General features: G+C 47.3%; 1 protein-coding gene across 1 annotated transcript in view; it reads right to left on the bottom strand.

The window, feature by feature from the left end:
* MCTP2 (multiple C2 and transmembrane domain containing 2) overlaps positions 1 to 15106 on the bottom strand; it is a 243480-nt gene extending 228374 nt beyond the window's left edge. Inside the window, exon 1 of the mRNA XM_011282736.4 lies at positions 14982 to 15106. The gene's annotated coding sequence lies outside the window, so the exon portion shown is untranslated. The remainder of the gene's footprint in view (positions 1 to 14981) is intronic.
* Between the last annotated feature and the right edge of the window lie 266 nt (positions 15107 to 15372).

Here is a 15372-nt window from a genome sequence, read left to right as displayed (position 1 = left end):
CCCAACCAGACTCTTCACTGCCAGCACGGAGCAGCCTGCTATGGGGCTCGAAATCACAAACCATGAGATCGTGGCCTGAGCCAAACTCAGACGCTTAACCGACTAAGCCACCCAGGCGCCGCCCAAGTGGGTAAAATCTTGACCGAGTGAGAATAGGACAGTGTGTCATTTCCAAAAAGCTAACAGCATCATGTGAAATTACGCATGTTTTAGCCATGAAAGGCAAGCTAGAGCAAACCTCGCCACAGCCCTGGGCTCACCCTACCAGCCCATGTGATGGGCAAGTAAAAACAGAAGGAGCTCTTGTCAGATGCAAAGTTCTGTCACCGTGGGCTGTGAGCAAGGAGGATAACTCACTGAACCCACAGTGAAGACCCCGCCCAGGAGTGGTCATCCTTTCCATGATGTTCAGTCGTACCGGGTCTGACAGTAACACTTGAACGAAGGAGAAAGTAGCAGCCCCCAACGAGGCGGAAATGGGTGCAGCAAACATTTGGGGTAAAAGTCTAGGGATGTTGTTTTGTTGGTTCAGACCTGTCAGTGACATAATCTGTTCTCCCAGGGATCAAACACTTAGCCCTTTCAGGTCTAGACCAACCATCGCCTCTTTAGGGAGCCTTACCTTAACCCTAACCCGAATCCTCAACCTTGCCCTGACCTTGGCCCTCTAGTATGAAACTGCACTTCTGCGCCATAATCTCTTGTCACACCTGACATTCATCATGGCCTTCGTGATCCAACTTAGCTGATTAATTGATTTGGTCTTCCCCCATCCACTCCCACCCCCCCCCCCCATAATAATGAAGTCCTCTGAGGGGATGAGACTGTGTTTGCCTCGTTCAGCCCTGCATCTTCAGCACCTAGAACAGTACCTGGCACACAGCAGTTAAGTCTGGAGGGAATGGGAATGAACGAATTCATTCGGAGGGCGATTCCTTCTACTACTATCGTGATGGGATATTTACCAGAACTCCAAGCCTGCACAGAGACCGGTATATTCCATCAACCCAAAAAGCTCCACTTGTATTAAGCTTTTTAATAAATGTTTCACTATCAACTGATGTTGGGTAACGTATTTATTGCTCTGTGATAAGTTGTGCGGGCAGCTTCCACGCACTGGGTACAGACCATTAAATCAGTAATGGCGGCCAGTCCTGACACAGCCTTGTTAGAGGCCCTCTTTAGAGGCTCCTCCTGCTGAGGATGGGGCACATTTTATCTGCCTGCACCCTCCCATCTGGGTTTCCCCAATCATTTCATAATGGAACGATCTACTCGTATCACCTTTACGAAACTGCGATCGGCAAGTTGACAACGAAGCCCGTCAACTCCAGCAAAGAAAGGAGCCCACATAAACTGATCGCTGAAACTATCCACCAAGGGCTCCAGGACTCCCAAACTGGGCATGACTGCAGGTCTACAAGGCCAGTTCCTGTTCCCTCCTCCCATCAACATTTGGATTTCAGTAAGCTGAGATCGTTTTCGGTCCTGAGACAGCTAGCGTCCCCAAGAGAAGAAAAGACAACAGCGGAGACCTTCAAGACATATGCACAAGCAACGATTTACGTGTATTCCATCACCTGCAAACTAATTCAAATGTCTAAAGCAAATGTGGAAAACTGCCGTGAATGAAATAAAACGAATCGTATATATACACACAACCAAGCCTGTGTGTTAAGAAAGTTTTGGTTTTTTTTAAACACAGATTAAAGGTTCATTAATGGTTCATTTGAAGACGATGTCTCTCAACCTGTTATGACACATCAAAGTGACATGTGCCCAGATCACTGAACTTTTTATCTCAATGCCCAAAGGGGTTACCCACTATCAGGAAGTAGTCAGCGCGCATTAGCGTTTATATGGCATTCCATTACAGCCGCATTTCTCAAATGAAAAGGTAAAGCACACTATTATCCATATTAAAACCATCTATCTTTTAAAAAGGTTGTATCGATTTCTTTTTTCCCCCACGTCTTGGATCCCATCAATGTCAGCGCCAGCTCGATGAAGCGTACCCTGTCTCAGCACAGCTTCGATGGATAGCTCCCAAATGAACTCACCCAACGGTCTGGGGTCTCTCATGGCGTGCACTTGGTAGCTCATTTCATAGACTACCAGCTAGAAAAAGGCGTGGAGCGATCAGAAACATCCGAAACAAACCTCCCCGTGGCGCTAAAATGATGCAAGTGCGTTTTTAAATACGAGGCAATCGTTAGGGTCAGCAAACATGACACGTTCCAGTTCTTTAGAGCTAACACGAGCCTCCCGCCATCGAGGTTTACCAAAACAACAGCAGGCGGGGCGTCACCTATCAAACTGCGGGTATGTTGTCGCTGAATCCTCATTACCCTATCAGGTAGATACTATCAGAAGCTTTATTTCACAGATGGGCAAACTGAGGCACAGGAAGCTTAAGTGACTTGCCCAACGTCACACGGTTCACAGGTACCAGAGCCACGCGCAGGCCTAGCAGCCCAACTTTACGTTCTCATTCTTTTTTTTTTTTTTTTAATTTTTTTTTTCAACGTTTATTTATTTTTGGGACAGAGAGAGACAGAGCATGAACGGGGGAGGTGCAGAGAGAGAGGGAGACACAGAATCAGAAATAGGCTCCAGGCTCTGAGCCATCAGCCCAGAGCCTGACGCGGGGCTCGAACTCACGGACCGCGAGATCGTGACCTGGCCGAAGTCGGACGCTTAACCAACTGCGCCACCCAGGCGCCCCTACGTTCTCATTCTTTATGCCACCTTGTCCCTCCCTCGGTCTCTATCACCCAGCTTCCTGCTTCACAGACATCGTTCCTAAAAGGGGCAGCACAGTAAAGGGCCTACCGGCAAAATTCCAGGAGGCCAGGCGGTGTGGGCGGAACAGACATAAACAGTGCCCTTCTCTCCCCAGCGACCTCAGCCTGACTTTGAGGGTCACTTCCTCCCCAGACCCAAGCCACATTTTCCCTCCGCTTCTCAGTCCAAACAGAACTCGCCCTCCCACTTTAAAACCCTCTCTGCTCCCAAGAGGGAGCCTCTAATAATCTTTTCAGGAAGATCTATCTCGACTCTCCACGGAGCTATACTTTTTTGAAAGCAGGAACTGCTTTTGTTTTCTGTATGGCTCCATCGAAACACGAAATCCTGGCTAATCAATACTTTTTTTTCCCCTCTCTTTTTAAGCAATCAGAAACGTAGGCTATGAACCCAACGAAGCCATTGATTAGGTGTCACCTTCCAAAGTCAACCTTCCGAGGTATTAATTCATCCACATATACTTAGGAAACACGGTCTGGTTTCCCCAAGGAGCGGCGGGGCTCTCATCAAATGATGCTGGGATCACCAAGAAAATGCAATCAATGCGTGCATGCCCAAGACCAGCTTTCTCACGTCAAGACTTACTTTAAAATGCAAAAGGGAAGAACGCCTTAAAAGTGAAAGTAAAAATCTGAAGTTAAGAAGAGAAAAAAAAAAAAAAAGGAGGGGGTAGCGTCTCAACTCTAAAAATAACAGCCTCAGGTTGAGTAAAACGGACTGGACGGAGAGGTCAGCTTTCTTGCTCCCTGGAATGTGTCTCTAGTTAATTTCCGAAATGCTGCAATTTACTACCAGCTCCTATGCATGCTGTCTGTGCTATCTTTTCTCATTCTTCTGGACAGAAGGCAGCATAGAACCAAACAGCAACAGCACAGAGAGGTCTGATCTCTGGGCAAAAGCTGCCGTCACACTGGAGGCACTCGCTTATCCAAATGTCTGCTGCAGGCTTACCTATGGCCAAGTAGCCAGCCTCCTCCTTTTCCTTGAAGAATAGGAATGTATTTACGATCCGTTATATACAAGGCACTCTTCAGGGATTGTTACTCATACTCACATCACCCCCACTGACGTGCGTGCAACTCCATTTTACAAGTGAGAAACCAGAGCTCTGGAGACACTGGACGTCCTAAAAATGGCAGAGCTGATATCAGAGCCTGGGATGTGTCTGAGTCCAAAATCGGGGCCCTTCCCAATAACTGAGTCACGGTGAGTCAAGGGAGTCATAGTGTGAAACTCCGTCATTGCTGTACTGGGGTGGGAGCTTCTTAAGTGGTCCCACCCCTTGCCTACCCTCACCCGCAATGGTCTCCAGGGAGGCTTACTGAGTGGAGAGAAGAACTTGGACACTTTCCTCTCTGTTATCATTGATTTGTTTTTAATTTTTTTAATGTTTATTTTTGAGAGAAAGAGACAGAGACAGAGTGCGAGAAGGGGGAGAGGCAGAGAGAGAGAGGGAGACACGGAATCTGTCAGCAAAGAACCTGACGTGGGGCTCGAACTCACGAACCATGAGATCACGACCTGGGACAAAGTCAGACGCTTAACCAACTGAGCCACCCAGGCGCCCCTCTTCTCTGGTATCCCTTCAAGCAGTATGCATTGTAGGGCTAGTTCTGATCCCAAATGGAGAAGATGCTTGGCTCATAACATCTGAAACTAAATACCTAGAGTTTTTAAAAGCTTTAACAAGTTAAGCCGATTACAAGTATTTTTAATATTCTCATGGCCAAGGATGAGCTTTGTTAAGTGACATTTTAGGGACCACAGAAAAAGGCCTGTAATTTCACCATCCAATTAACCCTGGCAAGATCTGTCTCAAGGTATGCCTTTAGGAAACTGTAATTGTTCAGAGGCACACAATGAAAAGTGACCCAGCCTAGACTAGACCATCTTCATAAGGGAACAACTAGTAAGTTTCTAATGCTGATTTCCAGGAAAAAAAAAATATTCATATACCAGCACATAGTGCAAATATACATATGGACGTAAAAGCAGTTTTGCTCTATAGTATTTCATACATGCCTTATCAAGAAATGTTAAAAGCAGCAATAAAACCAAAGATTTATAAGCACTAAGACAGTTAACTTTAACCCACAGCCACTAGCAAAAAACAACAACAACAACAAAACAGAAAATTTCATAACCAGGGGCTGGTCTTCTACCTGGCCAGATTCAGGATGTTACTACAAACCAGAGAAACCACCAAAATCATACCAACAAGACACCCAGCACTGCTCAGCAAAATTTATATCAAAAAATAGTTTAGGGGGCACCTGGGTGGCTCAGTCAGTTAGGCGTCTAGCTTTGGCTCAGGTCACGATCACGGTTCGTGGGTTCGAGCCCCGCATCGGGCTCTGTGCTGACAGTTCAGAGCCTGGAGCCTGCTTCAGATTCTGTGTCTCCCTCTCTCTCTCTGCCCTTCCCCCACTCGCACTCTGTCTCTCTCTCTCTCTCTCTCAAAAATAAACATTAAAAACATAGTTTAACAACAACAAAAACAGCTCATCATGCGTTGCATATCATGAAATGGCTGACTTCGAATTGGAATGAATACAGACAACACTGATGAGTGCTTTACTCAGTGCGTGAGGCTGTGGGTGGGACAGGAGGGTACAGGTGCTGGGCAACTTTGGTTATGCCCTGCAGCTTTAGCGGAAAGGCGAAATACAGCCCTAAAGGAAGTATAATGAACAGAGCCTGAAATATGTTATTTTCTACTTCCTCCTGTGTTCCAAGAGAACACAGACTATCTAGATTAAAGGAAGGTTCCTAAGAGGTGTCTCAGAAGTCCCCATGGGGACAGGCAGAATATTCAGCAAGAGTAACTCTAGCTTCTGCAAGCCCCCATCAACCAGAATATCAACCGCATCTGTGCACCGTGGACCCCTGAAAGATCTCATTTGGGCCTAATGCTTATACATGAACCACTAGCAAAAAACCACCCAGATCCAATCAACAGCACCACAAGAATTTTATCTGGGCTTTAAAATGTCAACATCTGTATATATTTAAAAGCTGACATCAATTCAAAAACATAAAACACAGTGAAGTCGTTCTCAGGGGTTTGTTCTCATGTGGAATTAACCGTAGGGTTTACACGTAAGTGACTGCTTGCTTTGCTACACAAATTTATTATAACAATGATGTGTTTAAGGCATCACTTGGGTCAGATGAAAGAGAGAGACCTTTCCACGGTGTCTAGCTTCGTGTATTCACAATCTCCTGGCAGGAAATTGCTCTAAAGTGTCTCATTTATCAAGATCCTGCCAAATCCGTCTCCAGAACAGGGTTTAGCAGGATTCCAAAGCTTTATCGATGTGGCTTTTAAAGCAGCCTCTGGGGCGAAGCATTGCAACTCTGCACTCAGCCTGGGAAAGCACAAAGCAGTTGCTTCCAAACCCACAACACAGAGAAATACCTGGAATGGTAGATGTCTCGGGTCTTGGAGACTCTCTAGTTTTGGGGTGAAACAATTTCGCCAGGAACTAAGTCAGAGTGGAATGGTTAAAATAGCCCTGGCTCTTGGGATGGAATAGTAGCAGGAAAAAACTAAATTTCCAACCAACGAGGTGACCCTATACAATTCTCTGATTCTCAGTGTTCTCATCTATATAATGGGACGGCTCCTATCCAGCAGGGTTCCTGAGAATGAGATATGATGCTGTCACCCAGCAGCTCAGCGTGTCAGGTAGCTGGCACTTGTTGGTATGTTCTATAAACCAGGGAAAACGAAAAACTTCCACTAAAAGAGAAAACATCGATGAAAAGGCATATATTGGCAATGAACACAAAAACGAAGCCATCAATTATTGACTTACAATCTTTTTTCTTAAGTGTATCTATTTGGAGAGAGACAGAGAGAGTGTGAGTGGGAGAGGGGCAGAGATAATCGGGGAGAGGGAGAGAGAGAGAGGGAGAGAGAGAATCCCAAGCAGGCTCCACACGAATAGTACAGAGCCTGATGCGGGGCTCGATCCCACAAACCATGAGATCATGACCTGAGCCGAACCCAAGAGTCAGATGCCTAACCGACTGGGCCACCCAGGTGCCCCACGCATTGACTTATAATCTTAAGTTCATGGTGATAAAGGCAGAAATTGACACAAAGCGGAAAGTCAGAAAGGAAGTAGTTAATAAAACAACCATATACCAATCTGTTATTAATGACCAGGGCCGCACCTACATGTTCAAACTCTTTTTGTTTAATCACATAAATAGTTCATGATGTTTAGAAACAATTCATCATGTACCTTCTCCGTTCTGCCATGTCTTCTGGTTCAAATATTAACAGAGGAAACTTCCTGAGAACCTTCTTTCTCCTTCCTTCCTAAAGCTACGTGTTTTGGGGGCACCTGGGTGGCTCAGTCAGTTAAGCATCGGACTCTTGGTTGTGGCTCAGGTCATGATCTCACAGTTTGAGAGTTTGAGCCCCTCGCAGGGCTCTGTGCTGACAGTGCAGAGCCTGCTTGGGATCCCCCCCCACCTCTCTCTCTCTCTCTCTTTCCCTCCCCCCACTCACACTGTCTCTGTGTCTCTCAAAATGAATAAATAAAATTAAAAAAAAAAAAAAGCTAAATGTTTCTGTGCCAGCTCAAACAGATCTAAGAGAATGAAAGAAATACCAGAGAAATTCTGCCTGTTTAGACAGGCCTGAAAGTGCTGAAAGCGACTTCCTCCCAAGATTCCTCCAAGAATCGCCAACACTCAACTATGTTGGAAGAAAGTGCACGGCAAACATACCAAAGAGGAAATACGGACAGAGAGCAGCACAAAGACTTCGAGAAGGGATGGAGACAGTTCACGATAGGGCCTCTTCCAGCCACAGACAAGAATCCCTGTCCATGTGAAGCCTGTCAGTGGGATGACAAACAAAGACGGACAGGTCTGCCAGGAGAGACAGACAGACAGGGAAGGTACGCAAGCCTGCAGGACCTCTGGGCCCCGCCTTACTCAGGAGGAAGCAACAGGAGGTGGAAGACTGATCCCAAAGGCCATTTTCAGACTAGAAACCTAGGAACCCGCATGTACAATAATTATGGAATGTTTTACATTAGTCAAGACTGTGAGAGCAATGATGTTGGTTACTGTGGTCCCGGTAATATAGAGTCCTTTTCTTTTCTTTTTTCCTTTTTAATGTTTATTTTTGAGACAGAGAGAGAGAGAGAGAAAGAGAGAGAGAGAGAGAGAGAGAGAGAGGAAGAGGGGCAGAGAGAGGGAGACAGAGGATCCTAAGCAGGCTCTGTGCTGACAGCAGAGAGCCCAATGTGGGGCTCGAACTCACGAATCTTGAGATCGTGACCTGAGTCAAAGTTGGACGCTTACCCGACTGAGTCACTCAGGAGCCCCTAGAGACCTTTTCTGATATACTAAGTTCTCAGACTAGACCCCAACATCTTTCATAATGTCTAAAATAGTCCCCTTCCGACCACCACCAAAAAAATAAATAAAACCCAAATTATTACATTATCACCGCAATCATTATTCTTGTGCGGTCTGGTTTTTGTTTTATTTCTGTAGCGCCACCTTGCTCGCATCTTGGATCCCAACAAGGTGACAGTCACACAGGTAGGTTCGATACTTTCTTTTTCTAGTTTTCCTGATCAGGTCACAACCTCCCGTGAAGATTTCTGACTTTTAATGGACACAGTTGCTCGTAACCTTGCAGTTCCTCAAAAGCATTCATCCAGCAACTTCTGAAAACGACCTCTTTGTTCTTTCCAAACTTGGCTCCAGGCTGGGGCCCCGGCCCAGAGGGATCTCTGCCCGCCACTGGCTAACGCCAGCTGACCATTCCTGCTAAGTGTAAACAGCCCTATCTCTGGAGGCCGCCCCTCAGTACTTGGCTAGTACCTTGTGCAAACAGCACGCTTTACTGTAGTCACTTGCTAAGCTATCCGACTTTGCATCTTTGTAAACTCTCAGGGGCCAGGGAGCTACCCGTCTGATTCACAACAAAAACCTTAGCACATACTGCCTGTAATATAGGCTCAATTACTAGCCTTTGGATAAAAAGAACACATACTTATTCATGTCAACCACTTTAAACAAGCCTTTGGCTCCACTCTGACCATCTAATCCCACCTGATATTCTGCACAGATATTAATCGTATAATATTGGCATCAGCAGCATCTACCAAACAGCATTGGCCAACCTGTATGACCTAGCAAATGATACAATGAGTTAATCTGTAATAAACATGATATATATATATGTGATAGATGAGTGCTTTTAACAAGAGAAAATAACTAAGGGGATAGATGGTAAGCATTTTACCTTATGACAATTACATGGACTCAAATTCTGAAAGCAAGCTTTTCAGCAAGCCCCTTGTCACTCTCCTGCCCTTGTTTGCTGTTCCACCCCACAGCCCTCCTCCCAAGGGCCAGGCTGTCAAACATGTGAAAGGCCAAAGTGAGCAGAGAATTTATCTCCACCCTCTAAAGAAGGAGCGGAAGTAAACCTTTTTCACCTTTCCCATCCAAGGAACTGGAATTTGTTCCTATCCTGCGTTTGCCAGGAGAAATGTCCACGTTTCCTTTGCGACCTGCTTCTCGCTTATGCCCTCTCCTTGGGAGAGACGGCGTTATTCAATTGTTGATATTACTCAGCCCCTTGAATTATTCAGTTGTTATATCAGCTGCATTATTCAATGCACTCAAACCTCTACCCTGGAATCAGCCAGACATTTCAAACTCACAGTGTCCACAAAACTCATTATTATTCTTTGAAAACAATCTAGTCCTGACTTGCGACGCTGGCACCAACCTAGGGGCCCAAGGCACAAACCTCAGCCCCCATACTCCCTTTCTCCCATCACCCACATCCACCTGGTCACCTCTGCCACGTCCAAGATACCTCCCTAGCCTTCAAACACCCCTGCTTCCCTATTGCCTTCAGCCAAGCCCTGCAATCTCTCTCCTGAACTAATATAACTTCTTAACTCCGTTCCCACTGACTCACTGCCAGAATTAGGGCAGCTGACTCTATTCAGCCAAGGTACTGCACAGTGAGTTTGTCCCTATCCCTCTGTGGGGATCACACCTGTCCAGCGACCACCGTATTTCCTTCCAGTGCCTGATATCAACACTTAGCGCAACGAGGCAGGCAGCAAATGACCATGTGAATGAACGAATGCATGGCTGAGACGGCCAGTACTCTCAGAATTACGTTCCGCTGCCTGCCATAGACTCAAGTTAACATTGGTCTACGCATTTGTCTCCGGATGGGAACCGAACACACGGTAACCTGAGGTCCGCACCCAAAGGCAAACCATCGTTCGATACACATACACTCACACATGGACTCACATCTATAGCTGTGTGGTTTGTTTGTTTTTTTTCATGCTGCCTGAAATGATGGAGGTATTCCACGATAAGAGGCACAAAATTGCAGGTGCGCCTGGGTGGGTCAGTCAGTTAAGCATCCAACTCTTGATTGCTCCTCGGGTCACGATCTCACGGTTCGGTTCATGGGTTCAAGCCCTGCATCAGGCTCTGTACTGACAGTGCAGGGCCTGCTTGGGATTCTCCCTGTCTCTCTCTCTCTCTGCCCCTCCCCTGCTCACGCTCGCTCGTTCTCTCTCTCCAATTAAATAAACTTTTTAAAAAATGTACAAAATCATGGGGAATAATTGTTTTCAGGAAAAAAAAAACAACCAAACAAACAACCGTGACCTTGCAAAGCAAGCACAGGTTTTCTAGATGCCTTCCAGGACATGATGGACAAACACACCATCATCTTTAAGCCCTCTGTGTCCTGGGCAGGGAACTGGCCTTTGGAAGAAAGGCCCCCGTGCTAATAGATGAAGCTCACATTCCAAAACAAGGCCACCTTCCACAGTCACCCACAGGAGAAATCCATATGAGCCCATAATCATGCCAGGGAAAGAGGCATCTTCCGTGTTACTCGTCGTATATATGCAATCGTGCCCACTTGCTTAGGAAATCTTAGAAATTCACACTAGGAGGGGCTGACACAATTCTTCCTCTGTCCTCCAGCAACGTGTCCCTAAAGAAAAGCCTGTTGACCCCAAGTGATCAGCAAATCACCGTGGGTTGTTAAACAGGGCCATTCCAGGTAGGCTTCCAGCCTCTCCGACAATGCCTGCCCACAGCAAGGACACGGATGCAAACTCTCCCGGGCAGGAAGAGAGGGAAGGCGCCTGAATCCTGGCTGAACCGCCTTCCAGCTGTGTGCCCTGGGACATTACCCTGGTGTCTCTAGGCCTGGGTTTTCTCAAATTAAATGGAAGTGTCAGCAGGCCCACTTTGTGGGGTTGTATTCATGATTAAAAGAGTTCGTATTTCTTAGCACAACGCCTGAGTACAATCTAGGTGCTCAATAAATGTCAGTGATCATACTATAAATGATACCTCTATGCCAATCCTAATATATGAGCTTATATGCTCCCCTTATTCCATCTATGCCCTACCAGTGCTCATAAATACGAACAGCAGTGGTTCTCAAACTTTGGCATAGACCAGAATCATCAGGAGGGCAGACTGCTATGCTCCAGACATAGAGTTTCTGATTCAGGGGGGCCCGGGATGGGGCCTGAGGATATGCATTTCTAAGAAGTTAATCCCAGTGGGTGGGTTCAGCTGGTCGGAGAGGACACGTTGAGAAGCACTAACCAAGGGGGCCTCATGGCAACCATGGAGGAAGCGTGTAGGTCCAAACCTCCAGGCCTTCTACAGCCTTCCACCCTGGACCCTTTCATCTCACTAACTCCACCAACAGTTCCAAACTCAGTTCAAGCAATCAGGAGCCCTCCAGGCTCTAGGCCAGCACCCACGACACTATGCTGTCATAATGAAACCAATGACACCAGGAGCTCGGTGACAAATAGGACCTCACCAGAGTCAGTGCTTGGGATAGAGAAAACCCTCAGTAAATGGTGACTGGGAGAGCCAAACAAACTGAAAGGTCATGGAGTCCAGCTCTGGGCCTTCTGCTTGGGACTGATCACTAAGTATGAAATGCCCCGAGTCCCCGATAAGCCCAGTATCCCTCCCACCCCAGCCACCGGCCTCAACTCCACTCAGCCAACCATGAGTCCTTTGCCTCCCTCCAACCACAACTTGGTCTCTTACTCTATGAAGGTAGTGAAGTTTCAACTTCCTGCCTCTTACTGGCCCCTATGAGGGCTACAAGCTGCTAGGAGATGCTAAGTGTTCTCAGGGAGAGAGGGTTGCAATCAGGAAGCATTTTTGCGTAAGTATTTCTGGTAAACTGCCCAAAAAGATCTCAGCAGAGAGATGGGAGCCAAGATGGCAGAACAGCATGGAAGTTTTTTGTGTGTCTCGCGTCCATGAAATACAGCCGGACCAACACTAAACCATCCTACACACCTAGAACACTGATTGGAGGATTTATACAACAATCTGCACAATATGAACCACAAAATTCAGCAGGTACACAGCGCGGAGAAGTGAATTTGGGGAGCGAGGAGCCACAGAGGGTAGGGATCTGCTTTTGTGCACGGAGAGAGGATGGAGACTGGGGATGGGGGGGGGCGGAGAATAGGGAAAAGCACCCCTCCCCAAAAGCAGCTGGAGAGGAAGTGGAAAATTGGAGAGATCTCAGCGGAGAGAAGACAGGAACCTCCAGCAAATGGTTATCATTTCTTTTTCCATTCTAAATAAGCATCCATTTTCCTAACAAGTTTTGCATTATTCTTCCTAAAAAGCATCCCCAAATCAAAAAATTGAGATCTGCCCATTTCACATCTCATGCATACTCTGCTCCTGGGCTCTTTGGCTTTTCTGGAAATTTCTCTAATTCAACACTCTCTGCCTCTTCATTAGAGCATCTCACCAAGCCACGCACACTTCTACAAACACATTCTAGGCAGGATTTCAAATACTCCTAAAGAGGACTTCAAGGTGTGCTATCAGCCTATCAGTTTCACTGTCAAATGAAGATAGAGAAAATAAAAACTGTGCCAGGCACAACCCAGGCAGAAGATCCCACCTGATTGTCTCAATACAGGCAAAAAGCCTCTCTTAAACACACACACATACACACACAACAACAACAACAACAACAACAAAAACCGCTACTTTATTTTCAACACCTTAAGATAATTTAAACATGAAACCCCTCAATTTCTGTGTGTAATTACTCACAATCAAAAGGAAGGTTTTAAGAAAGCAAGTTTTGAAATATTACTTAAAATTCAAAGGCCTATTGTCATTCTCATCCTCTACAGTATAATTGCAGTTTGAAAATCACTTTTGTGGTTTACAGGAACTTAAAGAAATCCTGAGCTGTTACGGATCATTCTTACTCAAAGGCTAAACTTGGGATATTAGGATTTCTTCCCAAACAAGCACACTGCAGTACTCTACACTTCTACACTAGAGATTTAAGGAAAAATGGTACATCTTTTAAAGTAAATGTTATGTATATTCATGTATGATTATAGATTTACACACACAAAGTCCTTTCTAGGTGACGACGATGGATTCCATTCATCTGGAAGATATGAAATCCAGCTGCAAAAATGTTAAAAGCTATGAATAATATGAAAACTGGCTGTCACCTCAATGCGTAATACACAAGGAATGCCTACAAAGTTTTACTGACTTGTCCCAGTCGGATATGTTGGGTCCTTAAAAATATGTTAAGGAAGACACATAATAAATTCTGTATTAAAAAAAAAAAAAGAAGAAGAAGCTGTTCATCTTCTTGTCCCAGACTGACCATGGTTCAACCACACAAAGAGAATAAAAGCAACACTCATACACGACAGTGACCTTCAGTCCCAGGACGTGGATTGTTCTACGAATATAAATTTGAGTTATTTTCCATTCAATCTGCCGGATTTACACTGTTGGCCTCACAGCACTGTGGAGTAGTGAAAAAGTAGGCGTTTTGCCCTCGGACATAGTTACCTGCCACTCTCAGGTGCTCTAACAACCTTGAACAAATTGCTGAATTCTTCCCTTGCCTGTACCGGGGGAAGAATACCTATGGTGTGTATTTTATGCAGCAAGATAAAGTGCCCAGCATGGTGCATGGCGCAGAATGGATCCTTAACAATCTTATTTTAAAGAACAGGTTTGATCGTCCCTGTCAGGTGGGTGGCAGGCCAGGCTAATGACAGTCTTCAGAGATTTGCATTCTCCCTGCATTTAAATGCTTATTAGCAGAGATTAAAGAGGCGTCCCTGTGCCATTGCCCTTTCTAAACACCCACCTGTGAGGAATGAGTGCCCTAAAATGCCCCCTTCGTCCCAATACCCGTGCTAGCAAAGGCACACCAACCTGGCTCCCGCAGAGGTTCGCCCTTAACAGGCAGACAACAAATACTTATTGAATTCAAATGCTGCTGACCCAAACAAAAAATGAACGCTAATGGAAACCATAATCCATAGACCTGTCTGCCTGAAGTTCCGTTTCTCGGGAAGCAGGTTTTGTAAAGTTCTAGGGTTCACCTGGAAGCTGTCTGGTAGCCGTAAGTGGCCCTTGCCGAGGTAACTTCCAGCCCACACTTACGTAAGGACCCACACGCCGCCGAAACCCTCAGACACCGCACACAAGTTCGTTAAGATGTTTTCACCCCGGTAAGGAAACGCAACCATCTCTAAAAGCCATCAGCGCCCCCAATTTGCCTAACAAATGGACAGAGCGCTGGGGAACTAACTGCTGAAGCAATCGCCTCTCAAGTTCACCATCACCGTATTTTTTTTTTTTTTTAACGTGCGAGAGACCCCTCTGTAACCCAGAGAAGTCTTCTAAAGCTTTCAGCTGTCGTGCAGCTGCGCTAGGCGCCAAAGCAGAACCTCCAGGTCTCCACGGAGGGAGCGCGTCAAACCCCACCCAAATGAGGGGCTGACCTCTGCAGAAAGAGCCCGGGAGGTGGCGGTGACCGACTCCACTGCGCCCAGAGGGGGCCAAAGGTGTGCCTTTTCAGAAGCCAAGAATTCCCGAGGCAGGCTGCCCGCCCCTCGTGCGCTCTCCAGGACTAGCCGCCGCGGATTGCTGCCTCGCGTCCTTGCCACACCTTCTGGGTCCCGGGAAGGAGTTTCCCTGGATTCCCTTCCTGAGCCCTCAGGGTCCCCGACCCCTCTCACCTCGGTGGGGAGCACAGACGCCCACCCCGGGAGAGAGCAGGCGGCGCCCCCGCGCCCCTCCCGCGCGCGCTGCCAGGTGCGCCCCGCACCGCCCCTCACCTGTCCGAGGTTGCGTCCCCGGGGGCTGCCGAGGGGTCAAGGCGCGCCCCTCGCTTGCCGGGACCCGCCGCGGCTGCCTCTCGCAGGCGCAAGAGCAGCCGGGACGCGGCGGGGGCGAGGGCACCTCCGGGGCCGTGCGACTTCCTTGGCCCCCGCCCGCCAGCCCCGCCTCCAGGGGGCGGAGGTGGCCGCGCGTCACCTTGGAGCCACCTCCCACCTAAGCGCGGGCGCGGCCCCTGGTGGCTCTGGCGGCTGCTGCCTCTGGGCACCCGCGGGGCGAACAGGAAGAGATCACGCTGAGCTGCCTCGTCTGGCCCGGCTGCCAAGACAAGGAAGATGCGTCCCAGCAGCGTGGCGGTGACTGGGCGCGGAGTCCACCCGCGTTTTAGTG

Source organism: Felis catus, chromosome B3 (assembly GCF_018350175.1).
Source record: "Felis catus isolate Fca126 chromosome B3, F.catus_Fca126_mat1.0, whole genome shotgun sequence".
Lineage (NCBI taxonomy): Eukaryota > Metazoa > Chordata > Mammalia > Carnivora > Felidae > Felis > Felis catus.
The sequence above is the reverse complement of the archived record's forward strand: the minus strand, read 5'-3'. Positions and strand labels throughout refer to the sequence as shown.